This window comes from Canis aureus, chromosome 8 (genome assembly GCF_053574225.1).
Source record: "Canis aureus isolate CA01 chromosome 8, VMU_Caureus_v.1.0, whole genome shotgun sequence".
NCBI lineage: Eukaryota > Metazoa > Chordata > Mammalia > Carnivora > Canidae > Canis > Canis aureus.
In genome coordinates, this window is record NC_135618.1 from 23980288 (window position 1) to 24003544 (window position 23257).

Below are 23257 nucleotides of genomic sequence, written 5' to 3' on the forward strand. Positions count from 1 at the left end.
TCAGTTTAATGATGCTATGCTGTTTTACTTTTATTTTTTAAAAGATTTTATTTATTTATTTGAGAGAGAGGGAGAGAGAGAGAATACAAGTGGGGGAGAGGGCACAGGGGGAGGGAGAGGGAGAGAAAGAGAATCCCAAGCAGATTCTATGCTGAGAGCAGAGCCTGATGTGGGGCTCAGTCTCACAACCCTGAGACCATGACCTGAGGCAAAACCAAGAGTTGGATGCTCAACTGACTGAGCCACCCACTCACCCCTATACCCCTATCTGTTTTATTTTTAATTCCACCTTTACTACTCCCCAGTCTCTCTTTCTACGTCTATTTCACCTTTTGGTAAACAGTTCTGACCATTCATAGCTGACAATGAAGTGGTACTACTGGAGGTACTGCAAAATTGCCAAAAAACTGTATCATGAAGTTTTATATATTCTGTGATACATTCAAAGTAATAGTCAATTAATTAGAAAGCAAAGATCAGCAAAAGTTAAAGACTGGGATAAGGACTTTTACCTTATAAAAAACATATAGATCCCCACAGCTTGGGAGGATTGCTCTACTATTGTATGAACAGCATGTGAATAGAATTATAGCTTGAAATTTGCCATGCTTGAGGGCATTTAAAGAGAATTCCACAGCTGGTTTGTGTATGATGCATTTCCATGGGGACCATGACACAAAGACAGCTCATATTGCTTAATCATTCATTAGTTCATTCATTTCCAGAAACATATAACCTCCACTAAAAGGAGGTATGCCCATATTATCTTCTCGATTTTTCCAGGTCCCATTAAAAGTGCCCTTTCTTCTCTGCAACCTCTATTCCTGACTAGCCTAGGCAAAGCCAACAATTGCATCTTTTCTATTACCATACCATCTCCATATACCTTTACTGTAGCGTTTACCATATTGAAGTGTGTATTTGTGTCTCCCTAAATGTGTTTTGAGCCCCTTTGGGGCAGGGATCATGGCTTATTCATCTTTGTGTCTCTAACACCTAGCATAGAGCTTGACACATAGCAGATGCTCGATAAATATTTGTTGAAACAAAATAAAATATTTACTATAGTTTTTCATTGAAACTCATAAAATTTGCACTCCCTTCCTCCCCAGACACTTAACCATCTATATGAAGGGAAAACTTGATTCAGAATAATAAATAGGCAATATTATACTATGTAGAGCTGGCCCTGAAATAAAAGCTCCCTGGCTTCCACTTTTTTTTTTTTTTTTTTTTTTACTTCTCTATGGCTGTCATCAAAATCATGTAGGACTTAAATTTTGAATATAATGATAAAGATTTTCCAGCTCTGGTCCTACCTTCCCACTCTGCCATATTGACACAGTTAACTGTTATATTTGCTTGCTCTTGAGTTCTTTGTCTTTCAAAATTCTTTCCTGTCATGATTTCCTTAATGTTGTTCTGCTCTGGGTTGTTTTTGTTTTATTTTGTTTTGTTTCTTTCTAACTCTTTTACTGCCCCTTCTTACTGTCTTCTCACTGTCCTTCATTGTTTTGCACTCATCTCATCTACACAAGCTTTGCTGGGAAATCATTCCTGCTTGGGTTTTAATTATTATCTATATTTTGATCCCTCTCAAATCACTTTCTGTAGCCTAAATCTCTCTAATGAGCTCCAGAATTATATAATTACCATTTATCTCTACTTTCAAAGAGAACTCCAATATAACATCTTCTCCAAGAAAGAGAAAAACTTCCCACAGTATTTTATATCCCTGTTTAGTTCTACCAAGGCGGAACTCTTTATCACTGGAGGCAGTGATAAATCCTTGCATCCCCCTCATGTGATCTTTCTTACTTGTTGAAAGACCCTTTTCTCTCTACTTTCACATCCATGGCCTCTGTGCATCATGGCAACTTCTACTTCACTCTCCCTTCACCTATGCTCCACCACTGTGACAGACCAGTCCCTCCAGAATGTGAACTGACAATGTCACTCTTCTGCTTGCAGTCTGTTCATGGATCCTTGTTGTAAACAGAAACAAATCAAAATTCCTTAGCACAATATAAAGATTCTTTGTAGTTTAGGCCATTCCCTATCCAGTCTTACCTCTAGGCTTCCTCATGTCTTGCTCTAAGTTTCTTCCAAGCCGAAATGCTGGTGACTCCTTAAAGTGCTCCCCTCATCTCCTGCCTTTGAAGATGCTGCTTGTCCACTTGGAGCATCCTTATCTCACTAGCGTTGCCTTTCTAAAATTCATCGATCATTCACATTTATTCAACACAGATTTATTATGTGTTTGAGACACAGACATCTAGAGATAACTGCTGAACAGATTTAGTTTCTTTTTTATGAAGCTAATGTTTTAACAAGGGAGACAGTAATTAAACAGATAATTGTACTAATAAATATGTAATTGCAAGCTGAGGTAAAAGTCATAAGGAAAAGTAAAGAGTTTGATGAAAAATGACCATAGTAGATTTCTTTTCCCACAATAGTTATCACATTGCATTGAAATTGTTTATTTGTCAAGATCCCTAACTAGGTTATGAGCTCCTTGAGGGCAGGACTTCTTCATTATTTATCTTTATATTTGTACTTCTTAAAAAGGATTTGGGTCCTAGATGGTGATGAGTGGTTATTCCTTGGACTAATGAAACCAGACTTGTACCTGCTGAAATAAAAGTTGACAGGGAGCTGGCTGTCTCTGGAAATATCAAGCATTGTGGCATAAGTGGACAGTCTACTGCTTATGAGTCAATAAAATCAATTCCCATATTTTGGAAGACATGAATGAACTGATCTCCAAGCTCTCTTCCAAATCTAAATATTATGAAATGTTAATGACCCATGGTGTAAAAAATAACTTAGAGGAAGGAACTTGCTTTGTGTATGTTACTGATGCAATATCTAGGACAGGCTTCCTATGAGCAAACCTTTACTCTGTAGGATAGGAGATTACAGATGCCTGGTTTTTTAAGATCCATTGTTAACTTCAGGATAATCCAGAATACAAGGAGGTAGTCCACAAATAGACTCAGATGTGATGTGGTTTGGCAAGCTAAATAATAGCTTAAGAGCTCAGCAGCTATTATTATTTTTAATATTTTAATGTTTTCTTTGTTAATTATAATATTTGCTCAATTCACAGCTCTAAACTGCCTAAGGGGATTGTGCTTTACATGATATAAAATATTAAAGCAAAAAAAGAGGCAAATTGCAATATTCTGGGCAGACACCAAAGTGCAAAACTAGGTGACATTTAATAAGCCAGCTCGTTTTCTTCTTCCTTTGCTGCTTCCCTCACCATGGAAGCACAGGCCTGCTTTCTGAAATTGACAAGAATTGAACACCCTTTGTTAGAGCATGAGACGCCTGATCCTATTCCAAGATTTTCTGTCTTGATGCCATAATACCCACCCCTCTTTTCTTTGAATGGCACTTAACACAATGCATTTGTGACTTGCCATGTTCGGGCATGGAAATGACTATTGCCTGGTGGAGGGAAAAATTACTTTTCAGTGGTTTTTGTTTTTACTTGTTATGGCTCTGAATTTTTCCTGCTTTGCCATGACGGCTAAAATGTGCACAGCATTTCTGTGCCATCCGCAAACATATTTTCAGCATGCCTGTTTTCATGAAGAAAGTGAAGGAAGCATAAGCTTGGCACGACACTAAGTATGGGGTGTGTACATGGCGACCATCTGTTCCACATACACTCTGCTCTGCTCTGACATGCAGTAGAAAAGAAATCTGTGAAATCGGAAGGTGGATTTTTTTTAAGGTGTTAACCACCGAATAATTTGGGTAATGGGTTTAGGGACACTACTTTGGTTATTTATTGGGAGCTCTTCCTCCCTGTCAACTTCAATCCCATTTCAGTTAGTCATGGTCAGATCAATATTTACCCATTAGGTCAATACTTCTTAAGACAAAAACCGTGTCATTATTTCTATGCGGGGATTGGAAGAGAGAGGGATGCAGAGTGCTAGTTGTAACATATTTTAGTTTAAAAATGTGTCAGTTAGCCATGCCATTAGGAAGAGGTATTGCTGCTTTTTTTTTCTATGCCTCTCCTGGAGCTAGGTGTTTATAACCCACACTCTGGAACCTGACTTGCTGCATCTGAAAAAGATGCCTCAGTTTCTTTTTGGGGACTGGAATTCTGGGGCTGCTGCCAGATGCCACCAGAAGTGACACTTCTCATTGACTTCTTCCTATGGGAAATCATATTCATTCCACAAAACTACAGGACTGGTCTCAAGCAGGACAATGAAGATTTGTATCCTACTTATCAATACTAAACATGGTGAGGAGCCAACACAAGGTGTTCCTGAAACTGGTTTCTCTAAGCATTGGCTTAATATTAGTAGTCCCAACTTAATATTTGTGATTCAAATGAGAGTCCTCATTCTTCTGGGCTAATTCTTGATCCTGATATAAAAATAGAACTGAAGCTCAATGAAAGAGAAAAAGAGAGAAAATTGCACCCCCATGAGGATCTTGTGTGATGTAAATGGAGGCCTGATTAAAACCTTTTTCCTTTTGTTTTTTGCAGACAGGAAAACAGTGGGGCTGAAATCAAAGGGACTCCTACCAGGCTCCTGGTCACAGAAATTATGATCAGATGACTACCAACCATCATCACTTTCTCTAGGGAGTCAGTTTAGGAAATGGATAACTGGCTGATTTGCATGAACCAAGACTGAAGCAAGCACACATGGGGCTGTCGTCTGTGGAGAGTCAGATCCACTGGGCTGGACTCGACATTGCAGAACTGCCAATGACATCTTAACACCTCTGAGAAGTAGGGGCACCTGGGTGGCTCAATCGGTTAAGCATCTGCCTTTGGCTCAGGTCATAATCCCAGGGTCTGGGATCTAGCCCCACATGGGGATCTCTGTTCAAGGGGGAGCCTGCTTCTCCATCTTCATCTGCTTGCTGCTCCCCCTGTTTGTGCTCTCTCTATCAAATAAAATCTTTAAAAAAAAGTCTGAGAAATAACAGGGCTGCCCCCTGAGATGCCTGGACACTGCTCTCTTGCCTCATTTAGCAGCTTTTTTCTTCTTCTGTAGGAGTTGGATTTTTGTTGCATTCCTGAGCTCACCCACAGCTCTTTTTTGAGAAAAAATATGACTTAAATACAAAGAGGCAAACTGATAAGTCAGAGTCTGTCCCCAGCAACCCATAATTTGGAACATTACACTAAACTATTACCAAAATCTATGTCTACAATCCTAATGCAGGTGGAGAACTTACCAAGTAAATGTCAAGGGTGAAGAATGGGCCCTATCAATTGGATTGAATCAACAAGCACTTTTTTTTTTCCTTTGGCTAAGAAAGGAACTGGTATCAAATATAATATAAAGAGAAAAAAAAAGCAACTCTTTAGCTCACTAAGAAATGTATGCTTTGGAGCATCTATTGTGTATTGGCTGTTCAGGATGAAAAGACGAAAAATTAAGGTCTTGTCTTTAAATTAATTAATAGTCTTTCAAATAACTGTCTATTATGAACTGGCTGGAATAGATGCATTCTCAAGATACCAAGGGTGCAGATAGGAGAGAGCACTGAAGTCTGCCTGGTTGAAGAATTTTCTGGAAGAAAGAGTGTCTGGGTCACATCAGAGGACCAGAAATATAGGGTAGTGGAGGGGCAGGGTAGCAGGTAAGAGGTAAAACAGGTAGGTTTTCTTCGGAACCAGTAAGTGCCCACCACAGAGGAAAGCAGGGTTGATCTGTTTGGAATTGTAGGAGCTGATAAGGGGGAGAAAAATGAAACTGAAGAGAGACATCCAGTGGCCACATCACACTGGCCTCTCATGACTATTCAAAGCTCAAAATCTCCTTAAAAATGGAAATAACAGACATCTCTATGTGGGGATGCTGGTCTGAAGGACTGTATACTCCTTGAGTCCATGGCTCTTCTCTTCTTCACTCTAAGATCTTGGACTGTTGCAAGAAAGCAGAAAGAAAAGGAAAATTATGCCCCAATTCCTGTTTCCTCCCCTTTTGACTGCTCCCCCTTGAGAACTAATCCTGAATGGCATTTCAATGCTCTGATTTTTACACAGAGCTTTGTTAAAAAACAAAATTCAGCTGAGTAAATTTGAAAATCTAATTGTCTGTATTCAAAGATTCATGACTCAGGCAGCATCCCATGTAGCAGACAGAAAGAAGCTCTGAGAAGCTGAGCAAAATACTGGGCAGAAGGGGGTAAAGAATGGATTGTTTCAGGCATGGTCACCTTCCTCCAAGGGATGAAAAAGGTCTAGAAAGTGGATTACTTCCCTGGTACTGACCAGGAAATTTGAGACTGACCAGTTAGGATTATATTCCCAGAGGAGGTTGAAACTTCAATTAGGTTAGGTATTAAGTCTTGGTCTGGGCTTGGCATGGATGACTCCATTTTGGGCCTGTTATCTCTTTCTAACAGCTTCAACCTACAGCAACTGTTACTGGGGAGAGGGCGGGATGGCATCTCTTGAGCAAATATCCTTAAGAGTGTGAACCCGTGGAAAGGGACATCACAGATGTCCTTTTTAGGTCTGGCTACCAGAAATAAGCCAGTAATAATAACTTTCCACAATCAGTGCAGAACGGTGTGGGATATTCTCTATCCCTCTTATTAATTCCACTGTCTCCTTCTCCTACGCCAGTGCTTCATCATTTGAGGATTTAGTGAAAGGCATAGATTCCAGACAAAGTAAGTTTTTGCATTTTATTTTCCCCGTTGTTGCCTGACTGACATTGGGGATGCAGATCAAGCAAGAGAGAGTGCCTCTCTTTTCCCCTCTGCACTCTCCATCATCCTGCAATCCTATTATCTTTAAAGGAAAAGAAATGATTTCTTTGCCTAGGTACTCATCCCGTATCTCTCCGACATGGGACAAGTAGGCCTTCTATTTTCTGGCAGATTAATGAAGAGGAAGCATCTTGTTCAGCAGGCGTCCCTGATTGGAGGTTGGTTACTGAATGTGCTTATTCACATTTTCACTGTGCTGGCTGGGCTGCCTGCTGTCCTACATTCTGTTTCTGTCACTAGTTTCCTTTTGCCTTTAGCTCCTTCATTTGGCTTTATCTGTCTGTTTTAGCTGCTCTCTATTTCTCCTCTATATCCAGTATAGATTGCAAATTATATTTGTGATGAGGGGAGTTTTCATTTTGATGGTTTTGATTTTATTTCACAACAGAACTGAAGCAAAATGGCCTTTTCTGCACCCCCCCACCCTTTTTGGATTATTGATTCAAACTAACTTCAGAAGTAACCTGTTTGGTATGATCTAGCCACATCACACATTCTAGTTTATCAGAATTCAAGACTCATGACTAAATGCAATAAAAATGTTCAAATATATCCAAACAGAGTTAGGTTTCGAATTTAGATGAAAACCTTATGGTGTCAATCAAATATACATGACATATGTAACTTAAATCCTTAGCTATTTCAGAGACTTAGAGAAAAGAAATCAAGGATCATGTTAGTTTCTACTGACCTCTACCTGGGGCGAGGCTTATAGAACCTATAATTGCATCACTCATGTTTCTATCATGAAATGGAAGAACATAATTTTAATATTTGAACAAAGGCATTGCATCTATGATCTAGAATTATTTAGTAGGTTTCAACAGTCACAGACAGTCACAGAATATTGCCAGGGTTTCACATGGTTTCACATCATTTCTCTTGATGTGTGATGTGGGGTTAATCATGTGTTAATATTCAATGAAAATTCACTGGTGGAAAGAAATCTTTACCAATTAATGACTAAGCTAACGATTTCCTAATCTCTATGCGAATACAAGAAAGCCATGGAAAGAGTGCACAATTAGGCTTACAGGAGAACCTGTAATACTCTGAAGACAAGTTAATTGTATCTTACAGTATGTCTAAATTTTACCGACTATTTGATATTGATGTTTTAAGCTTCTGATATATGGATAACCTTTTCAAAAGCATTTCATCTTTATCACTCTAAAAATTTCTTTTGTTCATTCACCAAAGGTCTATACCTTAATCTTAAAGCATCCTTTTTTCTTTGAATACAGTACAAACTTAGAAATTCACTGATTTAGTTCAGGTATTAATGCTTTTATTTTCAGTTAATAAAGGTATTGGGGGATTTAATAGTGATAGATATTATATAATGATGACTTTGAGAATAACTAGACTAATAAGCGTAACACGGGGACTCTGTGCCATGCTATATCTTGACTTTTTCTTTTTGCTTGCTCTATAGTACAATCAATAGAGAGGCTTATACAAGCCGCAGGTAACAGAGGGCTGACTTAAGGAGGAGGTTATTTTTCTATAATTAGGAGCCTGGAAAACAGGGTGCTGCTGGCATTGGTTGAGAAGTCCAACCATGGGAGAGCCACTGTCTCTGTATCTCTTGGCCTTCTCCGCAGGTGTCAGTTCATGGTCACAAAAAGATGGCTGCTGCACTTCTTCTGCTGATGATGGTATTTACAGTCCATGCAGGGAAGATGGGTGTGGCTGAAAGAGCTTGCCTCTAGGGGCAGGCCACTAGAGTCTTTTTATTTAAAAAGACTTTTATCCTAGAAGCCTCACTCAGATATTTCTGCTTTTACATCTTATTGGCCCTGATGGCCTTCCAGATCAGAAGGGCATCCCTAGGACAACCATTGAAACTGACTTGGGGGGTTAGGGATGGGGTCTAGGATCAGTTACCAACAGCATCTCTCATGCACTGTGCTCAGCACAAGCACAGTGGTATGATTTATTTATGATAGAGAAAGGGAGTGGGAGCCATCTAGCTGGTCTTTCCTAGGTCCCCCTTTAATGTGCTACATCTGTCAGCATCTCTCATGATGGTTCTTTGGTATCTGGGTTGAGCTTAACCAAACATTCATTACATTAAGTATAGAAATCAATACAAGGTGTGCTACATAGTTCAGTGTGACATGCTGTGATTATAGTCAACTACTGCTGCATGCCAAAAATGCTGTATAACAAACTTCTAAAACTCAGAGGATTAAGACTAGCATCACTTACTCTCAGGTGTCTGTGTGCAGCCGATTAGCCTGGGCTACCTTAGGAGCTCTGCTGTGCCCGGCTTCTCTCCAGCCTCCTGCTGGGGCCAGCCAGCAATCCCAGGCATGTTCTTCCAGGCTGAAAACTAGGCTCAAGCAGCACTCCCGTCACAAAAGCATTCTTTGAGCCTCTGCTTGTACCCTGCCTCCTAACATCTCCCTGGCCAAAGCAAGCGCCACAGCCAAGTCACGAATTAAGGAGGCTGAGAAATAAATCTACCCATAGAATAAACCTTTTTTTTTTAAAAGATTTTCTTTATTTATTTGACAGAGAGAGGGAGAGAGAGAGAACAAACAGGGGGAGCAGTAGAGGGAGGAGAAGCAGGCTCCCTACTGAGCAGGGAGCCCTGATGTGGGGCTTGATCCCATTACTTGAGTTGCAGGCAGACGCTTAACCACCTGAGCCACCCAGGTGCCCCAGAGTGAATTATTTTTTTTTCAGAGTGAATGCTTTTGAAGACAGACCTTATCTGCCACAATCTTTCCACCAGCTTTGGGCACAATGACTGTAGCAAACAGTGATTGTTCTCGCATATCCAGAATAGTATAGCACCATTTTCTTCATGTATTTGAAAAACAGTGGTAAAAGGATTGCTTCATATTCTAACCTTCTATTCTTAATAAATTATATATTTTAAACAATGGAGGTAATAATAAAACCTACTATCCTGCCCAGAGTCACTATAAAGTATTAACAGCAACTTGCCTGGCTGACATACACTGACTCCAGTGAAGTTGGCAGAGTCCCAGACCTCTTAAGGGAGGAGCCCCCAGAAATGCCACTCTCAAGGCAGATACATATTTCCAAATCCTTGTGCAGGAAAGATCCGGCTTGGAAAAATAAGTTCAATATTATATAAATCTGCAAATGTCATGAAGAGTTCTTTATTTTCCAAAGGTTAGGGCACATATCTAAACAGGGAATGACCCTGAAACATCACGCTGACAAGATCTGCGATATTTCATGACCTCAGTGATCCTGTCATAAGGAGCTTTGTCTTGTACTTTAAAATTCTTACTCTCCTATAATCACCGGCCTCTTACACAGCCCATAACCCATTATTGCAGATATGATGACCTGGAGCATCCAGTCTAGATGCTCCTTATCGTTTCCTCATGCAGAGTAGGGCCACTATGCTTGGGGACACATTTCAAGATGGACAGCAAATTAATAATAACAATAAGAGTAAGAATCAAAATAATAGATAACATTTATCCAACACTTCAGATACTTTATTACGTGGGATAAATGGTATTGTTTCCCCCCTTGTGATAGATAAAGAAATGGCTGCTTTGTATATTTAAGCTACTTGCCTAAGGCCATACAGTGGGTTTTATTTACTTAAAAACTAGAAAGAGTCTATAGGTTTTTAAGTTCAAGCTAGAAATAAAGGATAATTAATGTATTTTACCGTGTATTGAATGAAAAATATTAGCATTGAGGATGATAGACATGTTCTTTATTACGAATAGATTAACTACATCTGGTACACAATACCACCTACATCACATAAATAAAGGAAAAAATTATCATTGACCTTTCTGGTGCTTCGTGAGGAATAGAAATGCCAGTGAAGAGGTCTTCGATGTGATCTTGAAAGAAGATGAACAATTTTAGAAAGGAAATGTAGCCCAGAAATACTTTCAAAACACTGCAATGCAAATCACAGCACTGGTTCATGCACTCATTTGAGGAGGAGGTGGTCTCTGCAAGATGATGGGATTGACCTGAAGAATTACGACAGAAAGAGTTCACAGTATTAAACTACTTTTGCAAGTGGAGGAGAGACAGAACTCCATTTTCTGGAGAATTGATGTGCACAGTGCACTGAGTGAATATCATCCATAAAGTCAAGAGGAGCTGAGCTGGTTGAACGGATAGGGCACATATTAAATTGATAGTGATTAATTAGTTTTATGTCACTTTGGCGCTTTTCGACTTGTTCATGGTGTGGTTTTCAATTATTTTAGTATTATTGGAAGAGCCAAGATTAGACCATAGTTATTAGAATTAGATGAGTTACCTTATTTGCAGAGTAGGATAACCTTTGCTATTTTCCTTTCACGTGATCAGTGCCATTTGCAAAGAAAAAAAAACGAGGTAGTGTGAACATATACAAAGGCTTAGCAGAGGACTAGATTTTTTAAAAACAGGATCAGATAAATCATGTGCTCAATTCAAAAGCATATTTAAGATAAGTCGTTTAAAATTCGTATTGTCACTTGCTATCATTTTTAAAGTTGGTCATAGTAAGATGCAAAAAGACAAGCAGGAACTGGACATCTCAATTTCTGAGAAACAATTAGATTATGAAAACATCCTGAAATCCTCACATTTAATTAAAAAAATAGCTTCCCTGTGAAGTCACACAAGAGACTAGGCTTGCAGATCTCTATCGATTTCTATCTCTATCTTAATCTATCTGAGAGACTCTTAATGAGACTCTCAGAATTACCAAAGGGATCAAATGGTGTACAAAGCTGGAAGTCATGTTTGTTACCAAGCTTTATTCTATCACATTGTCAGTTGAGGGTGAGATCAAAAGGGTCAATAATCCTTTGGATGTTATTAACAAATGTGGCAACATAATATCATGCTCCACATAGACAGAAGGTCCGAGAGATTGTGTACATGCCAAGAGGGTGGGCAGGGTCTGAGGGAGGGAAATAGACTGGAAAGTGACTAGTATAGAAATCTTTCTATCATAGTAAACCCTGGTGAGGGACAGTTCAATCTCCTGATGTGAATTCTATCCCCTGTCACTTCTTCTGAATTCTCATTCCACTAATTGATCTATTGTCTTCTGTACAAACTCTTTCCTCTTAGCATTTAAATAATATCTCTTATTTTAAAGAAAAATAAAGGCCTGCCATGGATCTCATGACTTGCATCTCCCTTCTTTTCAGAGGCACTTTTCTGGAAAGATTATTCTCTGCTTCCATGTTTCCATACAGTGAAAAATGTCTGTATGTTTCAGTCAAGATTATTGTTGGTTTTTGAATCCATTTTTTAACTCTTATATTAAACTCACTCTGCCTTTCTCCCATTAGAATGTAAGCTCCAAGAGGGCAAGCATCTTTGTTTGTTTTGTTCTCTCATGTATCCTTAGATTATGGAATGGTGCCTGGTACATATGGTGCTCAAACCAAATCTATTGAGTAAATGAGTAAATTAATGAGAAGGGAGATGTGCCCTGTTTAAGTTGCTAATGCTGTTACTGTCTCTCTTTCCCATCTGATGTTCTCTGAGTAACAAATATCCAATGACTGGCTATTTCTCTCATGGAGTGCTTTGGTATGTTCTTTACAGACCCTATTAGAACCCTCTACAGTTCACCATCTGCAGACGTGGATAATGCATTGTCTGGTGAATTGGGCAAAATCCTTTCATGACAGCTCTAATCTGGCTGCTAGTTCTAGACATAGGAATTCATAAACCCTTGCACCCTCTCACTCAAGTCAAGAAAGGAAAAAATATATAATTTTGCTAGAATAAAGTGAAGAGAAAATTGATCATTAAAAAGAACTGAGAAATTATAAGAATAAGTTTATCCTCTAAATATTCAGCTTTAAAACCTACACATGAGTCAGAATAGAGATAAGCAGACTCACCTAACTCACAGGCCAGTGAATGAAGGTATTAACATATCTGAAAAAATAATATGCTACAGAGCTATAGGAATGGAAATACAGAAAGAGTCACATGCAAAATTTGGCAGTAAACATCCAAGGGTGAGCAATTTTATTTCCTTCCTTGATCAATGAACATTTTCTCCTAAAAGCTTAAGTGCCTTTGAAATGAGAACAATACAGTGTCATTTCTTTTTAAAAAGTCAAAGAGCTTAAAACAACAGACATTTCTATGAACATCAGAAACAAACAAAGATAGTGTGGCAGGTCAAAGAAAGTACATAGAAATCATATATATCATTTCAAGTCTAAAAATCCTCCCACGGTCTTGTCTAGTTTTTCTCTTTCTTCCTCATCTGCCTCCCCAGTACAGGACTCTGAAATATTGGGGAAAGTAAAACCTTCAGTCTTTGAGTCATACCTTGGAAGAAAGCTGTGCACAAACAGCCACATTATACAAGGGCCTTTTTTGAATTTTTGAATTTTTCTTACAGCCCTTAGACCAACCTGAACACAGAAATTGTGAGCTTGAAGGGATCCCTGGGTGGCTCAGCGGTTGACTGTCTGCCTTCGGCTCAGGGTGTGATCCTGGAGTCCTGGGATCAAGTCCCACATCGAGTTCCCTGCATGGAGCCTACTTCTCCCTCTGCCTGCGTCTCTGCTTCTCTCTCTCTCTCTCTCTCTCTCTCATGAATAAATAAATAAATCTTAAAAAAAATAAGACATTGTGACCTTGAAGTGAAGTATTAATGTAACAAAAGGCTTAAGATTTGTAACATTACCTTAGAACTAGTTAGCAAAAAATAGTTGGAAAGTTGAAAAGATGGAAAGTCATGTTATGTAATGGTAAACATTTCATACTATCACCCATAATAAGTCAGAAAGCAGACAATGTACATTCTGAGCTGATCTCTCTAGATTAAGATTTCTCCACAAAAGCGCAACTGACATGTTAGGCTAGGTAATTCTTTGCTGTGGGTGGCTGTCTTATTAATAGTAGGATGTTCGGTAGCATCTCTGGGGTCCACTAATAGATGCCATCACATCTTCCTAGTCATGACACTGCCAAATGCCCCCAGAGGGAGTAAACTGATCCTGATTGAGAACCACTGCTTTAGAAAAAGTGATTGGAAATAATAAGACTGTTTATATTGGCCACTTCCCCTTTGGTGAAGTATTAAAATAGATCAACTCAAGGAAGAATTGACTGGTTTATAAGCAGAAATAAGAGGGAATAGAGAGACTATACATTTGGAGTTTCCAAGGCTAGGAAAGGTGAATTGTTCCCGGACTTCAGACAGTAAGAGATAAGTTTGAAAAATACTTTGAGCATCAAAGTCTCAGTAAAACTTCTCAGAGAACAAAGAGAGTTAGTCCTACAAAAGAGATCAGATAGAGTATGATCTTTCCACCTTTTATTTCAGATGGCCTAAAGGTATTCATCATTATATTAAAAGAGAGGGGCAGGGAGGCTAGAAGAAAATAAATCAATTTGGTTTCAGAATTATGTCTAAGAATAAACTCTGAGTGTGTTTCCTGGCACATGAATTGACTGGAAGCAAATAGATCAGGAACCTGCTGAGGGTTTTTTTTTTTTTTCTTCCAGGCTTTATGAAGACGATATTTTACTGGAGGAAAACAGATAAGAAGTTATCAAATAGCAAATAAATAATAAAACATCACCAAAATTAAATATTATTTTATACTCCGTTGTTTGGCAAAAATTAAGGAGTCTTATGATGCTGTTAGATACAGTGTGGGCTGAAAGAATATCTTAACTATGGCTGGTTCGAGTATAAATAGGAAGATATTTTGTTTTTGCCTCATAAAGTTGAATATAACCGAAGACCCAGCAATTCTATTCCTACATACCTACTCAAGATAAACTCTTGCACATTTGCACCAGGAAATATATACAGAAATGTGCACACCAAGACTGTCAGTAATAGCAGAATATTGGAACTTACCACAGAAAAGAGGGGGAAATTTGGGCCCCTGGGTGGCTCAGTTGGTTAAGTGTCTGACTCTTGATTTCGGTTCAAGTCATGATTTCAGGGTCATGGGTTGGAGCCCCAACCTGGGATCACTCAGTGGGGAGTCTGCTTGAAGATTTTCTCTCCCTCTCCCTCTGCCCCTCCCCTCACTGGCATATTTTTTTCTAAAATAAACACATAAATCCCTAAAAAAAAAAAAAAAAGAAAAAGGGAGCACTTGGCATATTTACACTATGAAATATTACATGATGTAGGAAACAAATAACTACAGGCACCTACAACAACATGATTAGGCTGTACTTGAGAACCAGAAATGAGCCACAGATTATATTCAGTGTAAAGATCTTTCAGAAAATTAAAAACAATTTTAATAAAAAATCACTATTTAAGCATGTGTGTGTATATGTGTATGTGTAGGTAAGATGAAAAGAAAAAGAAGAAAGAAAGAAAGAAAAAGAAAGAAAGAAAGAAAGAAAGAAAGAAAGAAAGAAAGAAAGAAAGAAAAAGAGAGAAAGGTACTAAGTTTTGATTGAATTCTATTGCCCCAAACACCCAAAAGTCCAGACTAAATCGACCTGCTGGCTCTCAAGCTTGCTCCAGCAGAAAGCAGGCTAAGCAAACTATTGTGTCCCCAGAAAGGAAATGCTTCCCAACATTCACTTCAAAGGTAACCAAGGAGAATGACAGATAAGGAAAGGTAATAATAATAATGATGATGAACAAAGGAGAAGCTAGACCCAGGAACCATGAAGAAAAATGGACGAGAGCATCTAGAAAGAGAAATCAGGGTTTAATTGAAAGGAGAATTCTTATTCCATCTTTATATAATAATATTCCATTTAATATAAAATATACATATGTGAGACACGTACATGTATGTTGAGCACACATACACATACTCACTCATATACTTCTATACCTACTAATTTTAAATTTAGCAACCTTTAAAGATAGTAACCATGATCTTTTTTTCTTTTTATTTTTTTAAGATTTTTATTCATTCATGAGAGACACAGAGAGAGAGAGAGAGGTAGAGACACAGGCAGAGGGAGAAGCAGACTCCCCTCAAGGAGCCCAATGTGGGACTCGATCCCAGATCCCCAGGATCACGTCCTGGGCCGAAGGCAGACGCTCAACCACTAAGCCACCCGGGCGTCCCAGTAACCATGATTCTTAAGAGTACTGGTACATTGGCCCTGCACGGATGATTTTGGTTGTCATGTAATGTCACTTTAAGTTTAGTCATGATGCCATTTATTAATAAATACTACATCATGTTTGTTTTGTTTTAAGAAGTTTTATTGTTAATTTAATTTTGATGAAGAGAAAAAATAAGATAAAAATATTTTTGAAAAAAATTTTAGCGTAGAAAGAAACAAGACAAACCAGAAGCACTGTCAATATTTACGGTTCTTGTGAAATTTAATTTTATATGCATGTTTATACATTTGTATTTTGTACAGTACCACTTTATTTCAGTGTATAGTCATAAAGTGCAAAACTGATATATGCACATTGAAACAAATGAAATGATATGAATAAATAAAAAGATATTTCCCTCTCCAACTCCTCTAAATTCTAATGTTTCTTGTTTAAATCAGTATCAATAATTTTGTGGTTTTCCACAGAAGTCATTTCTTCAGGTTCATAAAAATATATTAAGATAGATAAAACAAATAAGAGAGAGAGAGCACCCAGGAGAGAGATTTCTGGGGTTCTGTTTTGGTTTGCTTTTGCTTTTTTGTGTGTCCCTTTTGTGTGCTGGTGTTCGACAGAGTGCTATCTGGGCGGATGGTTTTACACTTGTCACTGTGACCATCATACATTCTTCCTTTGACTCTGTCTACTGGGAGGCTGATCTGTGATGATGGCTTTGCCAGGGTGTGGCTTGCGGGAGGTGCTGGAAGAATATTGGAAGAAGAACTTATACCCCTTTGTCACTCTTCTCCCAAACGGTCCCTTCCTCCATTGGCGCCAGGCAGCTGAGGCTGTGTTCTTAGGTTTGGGTTTTCCCATTCACATCTGAGAGGCGGCAGTGGCTTCCTGCTGTTGCTACACCAGATGCCCCATCGTGCTTTGTGGACTCCCTCACCCCTGCCCCCTCCTAGGTGAATAGTCCCTCATATCATACTCATCAATTAAACCTTACATTGTGCTCTTTCTCGTGGGTCCCTGACTAATAGACACACCTACAGTATGTTATATCCTGGGTCATTTTTTTCCCCATATAATCTATCATGGTCATCTCTCTAAGTCAGCATTTATATCTTTAATTCATTGTTTATAGCAGTTGTATTTTGTTAACGCTTGTCTGTTAAGTCTTATTCCGATTATTCCTTTAAATGTTTCTGAATCTTTTGGTGCTGGAAATGTCATTTTTTTAAAGGATTTTATTTATTCATGAGAGATGCACAGAGAGAAGCGGAGACATAGGCAGAGGGAGAAGTAGGCTCCCTCTGGGGAGCCTGACGCAGGACTGGATCCCAGGACCTCGGGATCAACCTGAGCCAAAGGCAGATGCTCAACCACTGAGCCACCCAGGCATCCCGGAAATATCATTTTAGATGGCATAAAATGGATATTTAAAATTTAATCTGACAATCTTTGGTTTTTCATTAGAATATTCAGTGTACTTATATTTATTTAATTTTTGGACTCAAGTTTATTGAGATATGAGTTATAATCAAGAAAATGCACATATTTTAAGTATATAGTTCGACAAAAGCACATACCCATTTAACCACCACCACAATCACGATAAAAGTCATTTCCATCATCCCAAAAGATTCCTTTGTGCCCCTGCTTAGTCAATCTCCACCCCTACCCCCAACTCAAACCCAGGAAACCACTGGTCTTCTTTCTGTCACCACATATTAGAGTTGCCTTTCTTAGTATTTTATATAAATGAAAATCTTCATGCTACTCACTCTTTTGCATCTGGCCCATTTTGCTCATCATAATATTTTTGAGACTCATTAATGGTTTTTGGATGTATTAGCAGCTTATTCTTTTCACGGTGAGTAAGACCCCATTTTATTGATAAGCTACAATTTATTTTTCTTTTCAAAGAAAAGAAACTGGATTGTTTCCAGTTTGGGCTGAAACCTGTCCAGCAGCAAGATCTAGCTACCCATCCCAAGTGCAGATTTCTATTATATGGATGATGACAGAGACTGTACCACTGCCCACCACCAGAAGTAAGAGCCCACACACCTGATTCAATTCATCTTCTATGGGTTTGGAGTCACCAAGGAGGACTCACACATTAGGCATTGATTGTAACAAGATATATTCACAGAAAGAAGAGACACAGTGAGATCAGCGTCTGTAGGTTACACTGGTCTCTTGTGACCGGCAAGTCCTTTCCAATAGCTGATATAGGCAAAGGCCTGGTTTCCTCCTTCTGCAGGTGACAGATATACTTGTGGAAATGGGTAGGTGCCATGTGATGCATAGACTTTAAAAATGCATGGAAGTTCACAACATACTCAGAACAGGGAAAAATTTCTCTTAATAAAGAAGAAGAATATGGGGCCAAGTAATATCTTGCACGTCTTCCATGTAGAAGAATGTTCCAAACCCAGGGAATGGATGAACAATCCCGAAGAAGGGTGACTGGTCCCACAGTGACTTCTTCCCCAATACCTCTCATGAACGTTCTTATACAAGTCTTTGTGTGCACAAATGTTTTAATTTATCTTAGGTATATACCTACGAGAATTGCAGGGTCATATGTTAAGTGTTTATTTAATGCCTTAAGAAACTGCCAACCTGTTTTCCAAAGTTGTTGTGCTATGTACATTTCTACCAACATGGTATGAGAATTCCAGTTGTTCCGTATCCTTACTAAGAATGGTATAATCATTGTTCTAATTTTAGTTACTTTTTTTGTGTGTGTCGTTGTATTGTGATACATTGCAGTTTTAATTTGCACTGACCTAATGGTTAATGATGCTGACCATCTTTTCCTGTTTTTACTGACCTTTCATATATCATATTTTGTGCAATGTCTGTTCAAATCTCCTGTTCATTTTTTAGGTGGAAATATGCAGTTTAGTAAGTTGTAAGAAATACATACTTAGAGCGAAGATCCTTGTCATATATATATATGACACACGTATTGCAAGTATTTTCTACTTGGTTGGGTCTTGCCTTTTCATTTCTTTAATTCAGTCTTTCAAATAGCAGACACTTTAAGTTCAGTGATTCCATTTTAAACTTTTTTCTTTTATAGTTCATACTTTTAAAGTATTTAAGAAAATTATTCTTTCACTATGATTGCAAATGGTTTCTCCTATGTTTTCTTCTAGTTTATAAGAAGTATTACAGTTTATCTTTTACCCTTGGGTCAATGGTTCATTTTGAGTTCATTTTTGTGAATGGTGTGAGGTAAAAAGTAAGGTTCTTTAGGTTCAAAAATTATAAGTTCTTTTTTTTTTTCCATGTGGCTATTCATTTGATACAGCCCTATATGTTAAAAAGACTTTCTTTTTCTCATGGAATTACCTTAGTCTCTTGTCAAAAATTCTCTACTGTTTGAGCCCTGAAACGTCTGCAGACCTGGCTAACATCTTCCTTGCAAGCTTATAAGGGACGCTTGTAAGCCAGAAATATCAGTTATACTTCCCTTGAATTCCTGATCCACAGAAACTGAAATAATCAATAATTTTTCCAGCCATTAAGTTTTAGGGAAACTTGTTATGCAGCAATAGATACCTGATACACTGACCTTATAAAATAAGTATTAATTATTTTATAGCTATTATTTTATAGCTATTATTATATAGCTATAAAATAAGTACGTAAGTATTCCATCTTTTTCTATTTTCTAAAAGAGTCTGTATATGGTTAAATAATAGAATTCACTACTGAAGTCACTGGGCCTAGAGTTTCCTTAATGTAAAGATTTTTAATGATAAATTCAATATATTTAATAACTATAGCATTACTTGGGTTTTCTATTTTTTTCTTGAATAAGATTTGGCAATTTGTGTCATTAAAGAAATTTGTGCACTTCATCTGAAATCCCTGATATATTAACATTTAACATGAAAGTTATTCATAATATCATTTTATTATTCTCTTAATGGTTGCAGTTTCTATGGTGATGACCTCTTTTCATTTTGAATATTGGCACTATGGATTGAATTGTTTCCCCCCAAATTCATATCTTAAAGACCTAACCCCAATGTGATAATACATGGAGATGGGGCTTTAGGGAGGTATTTAGCTTTATTTAGAAGAAATTTTAAAGGTGGGGCCCTTAGGATGAGATTGGTGCCCTTATAAGAAGAGATAGTTAAGAGCTTACTTACATTCTTTCTCTACTCCGTGTGAGGACAAAGTGAGAAAGCACTGTCTGCAAGCCAGGAAAAGGTTCTTAACCAGGAATTGACCATGACTATGCTGGTGCCCTGATCTCAGACTTTCCAGCCTCTGGAACAATGGAAAATAAACTCCTGTTGTTTAAAGCACCCAGGTTATGATACAGGAGACACCTTAGAGTGTGCCTTAGTATTACCATACTCTGTGATTAAGGTCAATGGAAAACTACAAGAACCCAATTCAAGTAGAGCTACTAATAGTCCAGAGAGTTCAGGCATGAAGTTTCGGATCACTCCACTGGGTCTTTACCAGCCACAACCAGTTGATGTACTTGCTGAAGGAAAGGGAATATAGAACAAGTAAAGGAAGAAGGTAGTTATAAATACCGGCTATAAATACATGACCATTTATAGAAACGAGGACTGTAATTTTCATGAATATCTCCTCCCTATTTTGTTATGTTGGATCATATGGCAAGAGTAAGTTTAGTTTTCTAAGATACTGCCATATATATATATATGTCAGAAACTTCAACAGTAATATTATAAGTAAAAGGAAGAAATACTACAATTATAGGCTTTCTGGGCTTCTCATTCTAGGGTCATGCCTTATGAAATATATTTTATTTTTTTCAGAAATTTATTGACCAAATTCACCTCTTAAATTGAAGGCAAAATGTGTGCATATTATTATTGTGGGATTCCAGGTTAATTCTATACTATTTAAGAAGTTTATGGCAGTATCTTTTTGCAAGACAATGGGCTTTGATACTTTAGGGTTTTTGTTTGCTTTTTTTTTTAATGTAGAGAACTTAGGAGGATAGTGTCTTTCTTCTCTCTCTCAGACAGAAACTCATAAGGATGCTATGGCAAGGTGCACTGTCAAAGAAAGGGGCTCAGCTTGCCTTTGATGTAAGCACAGCTCTTTTGGGAAGGTATTAGTTCCCTTAATACATAGAGAAATAGAGCATGAAGAAGCAAAGTTTCATTTCCAGAGTAGAGTATAGTGAATTTAAGTTTCAAAGGGGAAATCTTAAACCCAGATGAGAGGAGGACAGGCAGCAGGGGAGGCAAGTGGGGCCCAAAGTACTTAGATATGAAGTAGTCAGGGATAAATAGTTCAATGCTCTGAGAATTTTTCCTTATGGTTTTTCTATATATAAATGTTCAAACCACAGTCAGCAGTGTCTGCTAAGAAACCCACTGGACTTTAAGTTAGAAGATAGAATTCTAAAAGTGGATCTGTGACAAATTGTGTGATATGAAGGAAGTCAATTAGCTCAAATGTGTCTCCAAGATGGAGATGCTGACTATTGCCCCATCTCTGGCCCACTGGGTAAGTGGGAGCCTGAGAAGCAATGCTGCAGGTTGCTTCAAAAAAGGCAATATACATGACATTACTTTTTCCATAGTGGACTTTTCAATGGAATGAGCCTTTGAACTGTACAAAATAAAGGTTTCTTCTGATGAAACATGGCCATTATTTAAGGCTTTGAGAGCTTTGAGAAGTAGAAGTAAAGCAATGTCTGCCAAGCAATTTATTACTGGAAATTTATTATTAACCAAGGAAACAATTTATTATACTAGACTGTCAGGAAAAACCTTAAGACTAAATGTTACCAAACCAATTCTAGCCTTTTATAGGGCCAGGGAAACTGTGGAAAAAAGTTACTGAGCAGAAATATTATATTAAGACAGTATCTAGACTGAATATTATGCTCTCAAAAAATCTATTTTCTTTCTTTGAATCTTAAATTTCACTTCACTTTACCTGTTTATTGATTGCCTTTCTTCTGGTATCTGGATCATCTTTTTTCTAAGTTACAATCTATACAAAAAGTGTTGTGGCAAGTTTACTAGAATTAGAACAGGAGATAGAATTTTGTGACTGTTTTGCAAAATGCACATTAATCCCACAGAATGAGAAGGCTTATCATAGCAAATCTTTCATAGACCAATTTATTTATCTTTAATATTACAAAATGTAAGTAAAGTATAAGTTAACTTATTTTGTATGCATCTACCCTCTCGCCTCCCAGTAAACACATCTAAGCCCTAGCCATATAGTAAGATCTAGCTCAAGATTGACCCTTCCTCTAAGCTTTCCTTGATCTCTCTCTGGCCAAGCTGATTCTTAACTCCCAGGACACTAACGACTCATATAGTCTTTACCACTTTCTAACTCCTATGTTGTTTGTCACCCATTCCTACTCAACCTTACAGGAAACATTACATTTTATCATTCTTTTCCTTTTTTCGCCCTTCAGTGTTTGGTACATAGTAGATGAGTGACTATTAACTAAATGATTTTTAAATAAATAAATATCAAACCCATCTATAATTTAAATTTATTGATGCCTTTTTCTAAATTAAAAGAAAAAAATTCTGGGACGCCTGGGTGGGTCAGTGGTTGAGCGTCTGCCTTCAGCTCAGGGCATGATCCTGGGATCGAGTCCCACATCAGGCTCCCTGTGGGGAGCCTGTTTCTCCCTCTGCCTGTGTCTCTGCCTCTCTCTGTGTGTCTCAAATAAATAAATAAATAAATAAATAAATAAATCTAAAAAAAATTCACATCAACAATTTAAGTATTAATTTAATATCTACTTTGGAACTTGTAGAAATTCCATGAAATATAAGCTGCTATTATCAATTTTTGCTAACTATTTAATAGTATTTTCCTTTTTGTAAAAAAGTCTTTATTATGATGTAATTCACATACCATAAAATTTACTCATTTACAGGGTACAATATTCAGATTTGTGCAATCATCACCACTATTTAAGTTTAAAACATTTTTATCATCCTCAAAAGAAAACCAGCACTCATTTGCAGTCACTTCCCATCTCCCCCACATCCCTGCACATCTTCATCCCCCAAGCCCTAGTCAATCATTAATCTACTCTCTATCTCCATAGATATGCCTATTCTTGACATTTCATATAAATGGAATACAAACATGTGATCCTGTGTAACTGCTTTCTTTCACTTATCACAATGCTTTCATGGTTCATCTGTGTATCAGTGCTTCATTTTTTTATTGTTGAAAAGTATTCCCTTCTATAAATATATCACATTTTATTTATCCATTTATTAGTTGATAAATATTTGTTTTATTGTCAATTTAGGGCTTTTATAAATAATGCTGTTATGAACATTCATAAAAGTTTTTCTGTAGGTGTGTGTTTTCATTTTTCCTAGGAACAGAAATGCTAGGTCGTGTGGGAGCTCTAGGTTTTCACGTTTGAGGAACTGCCAACTTGTTTTCCAAAAGAGTTGCACAACTTAACATTTTCAC

At 37.7% G+C, this 23257-nt stretch overlaps 2 long non-coding RNA genes across 3 annotated transcripts in view; one reads left to right on the forward strand and one right to left on the reverse strand.

The window, feature by feature from the left end:
- LOC144318513 (uncharacterized) overlaps window positions 1–13762 on the forward strand; it is a 33176-nt gene extending 19414 nt beyond the window's left edge. The window contains exons 3-5 of one of the 2 annotated variants that reach the window (XR_013384481.1): window positions 4520–6666; window positions 6821–6923; window positions 13139–13759. This is a non-coding gene — a long non-coding RNA (uncharacterized LOC144318513). Of the gene's footprint in view, window positions 1–4519; window positions 6924–13138 lie in introns of both variants that reach the window. The other variant, XR_013384480.1, reaches the window with a different exon arrangement.
- Window positions 1–23257, reverse strand: part of LOC144318516 (uncharacterized) — a 483084-nt gene that overhangs the window by 67572 nt on the left and 392255 nt on the right. The window lies entirely within an intron of this gene.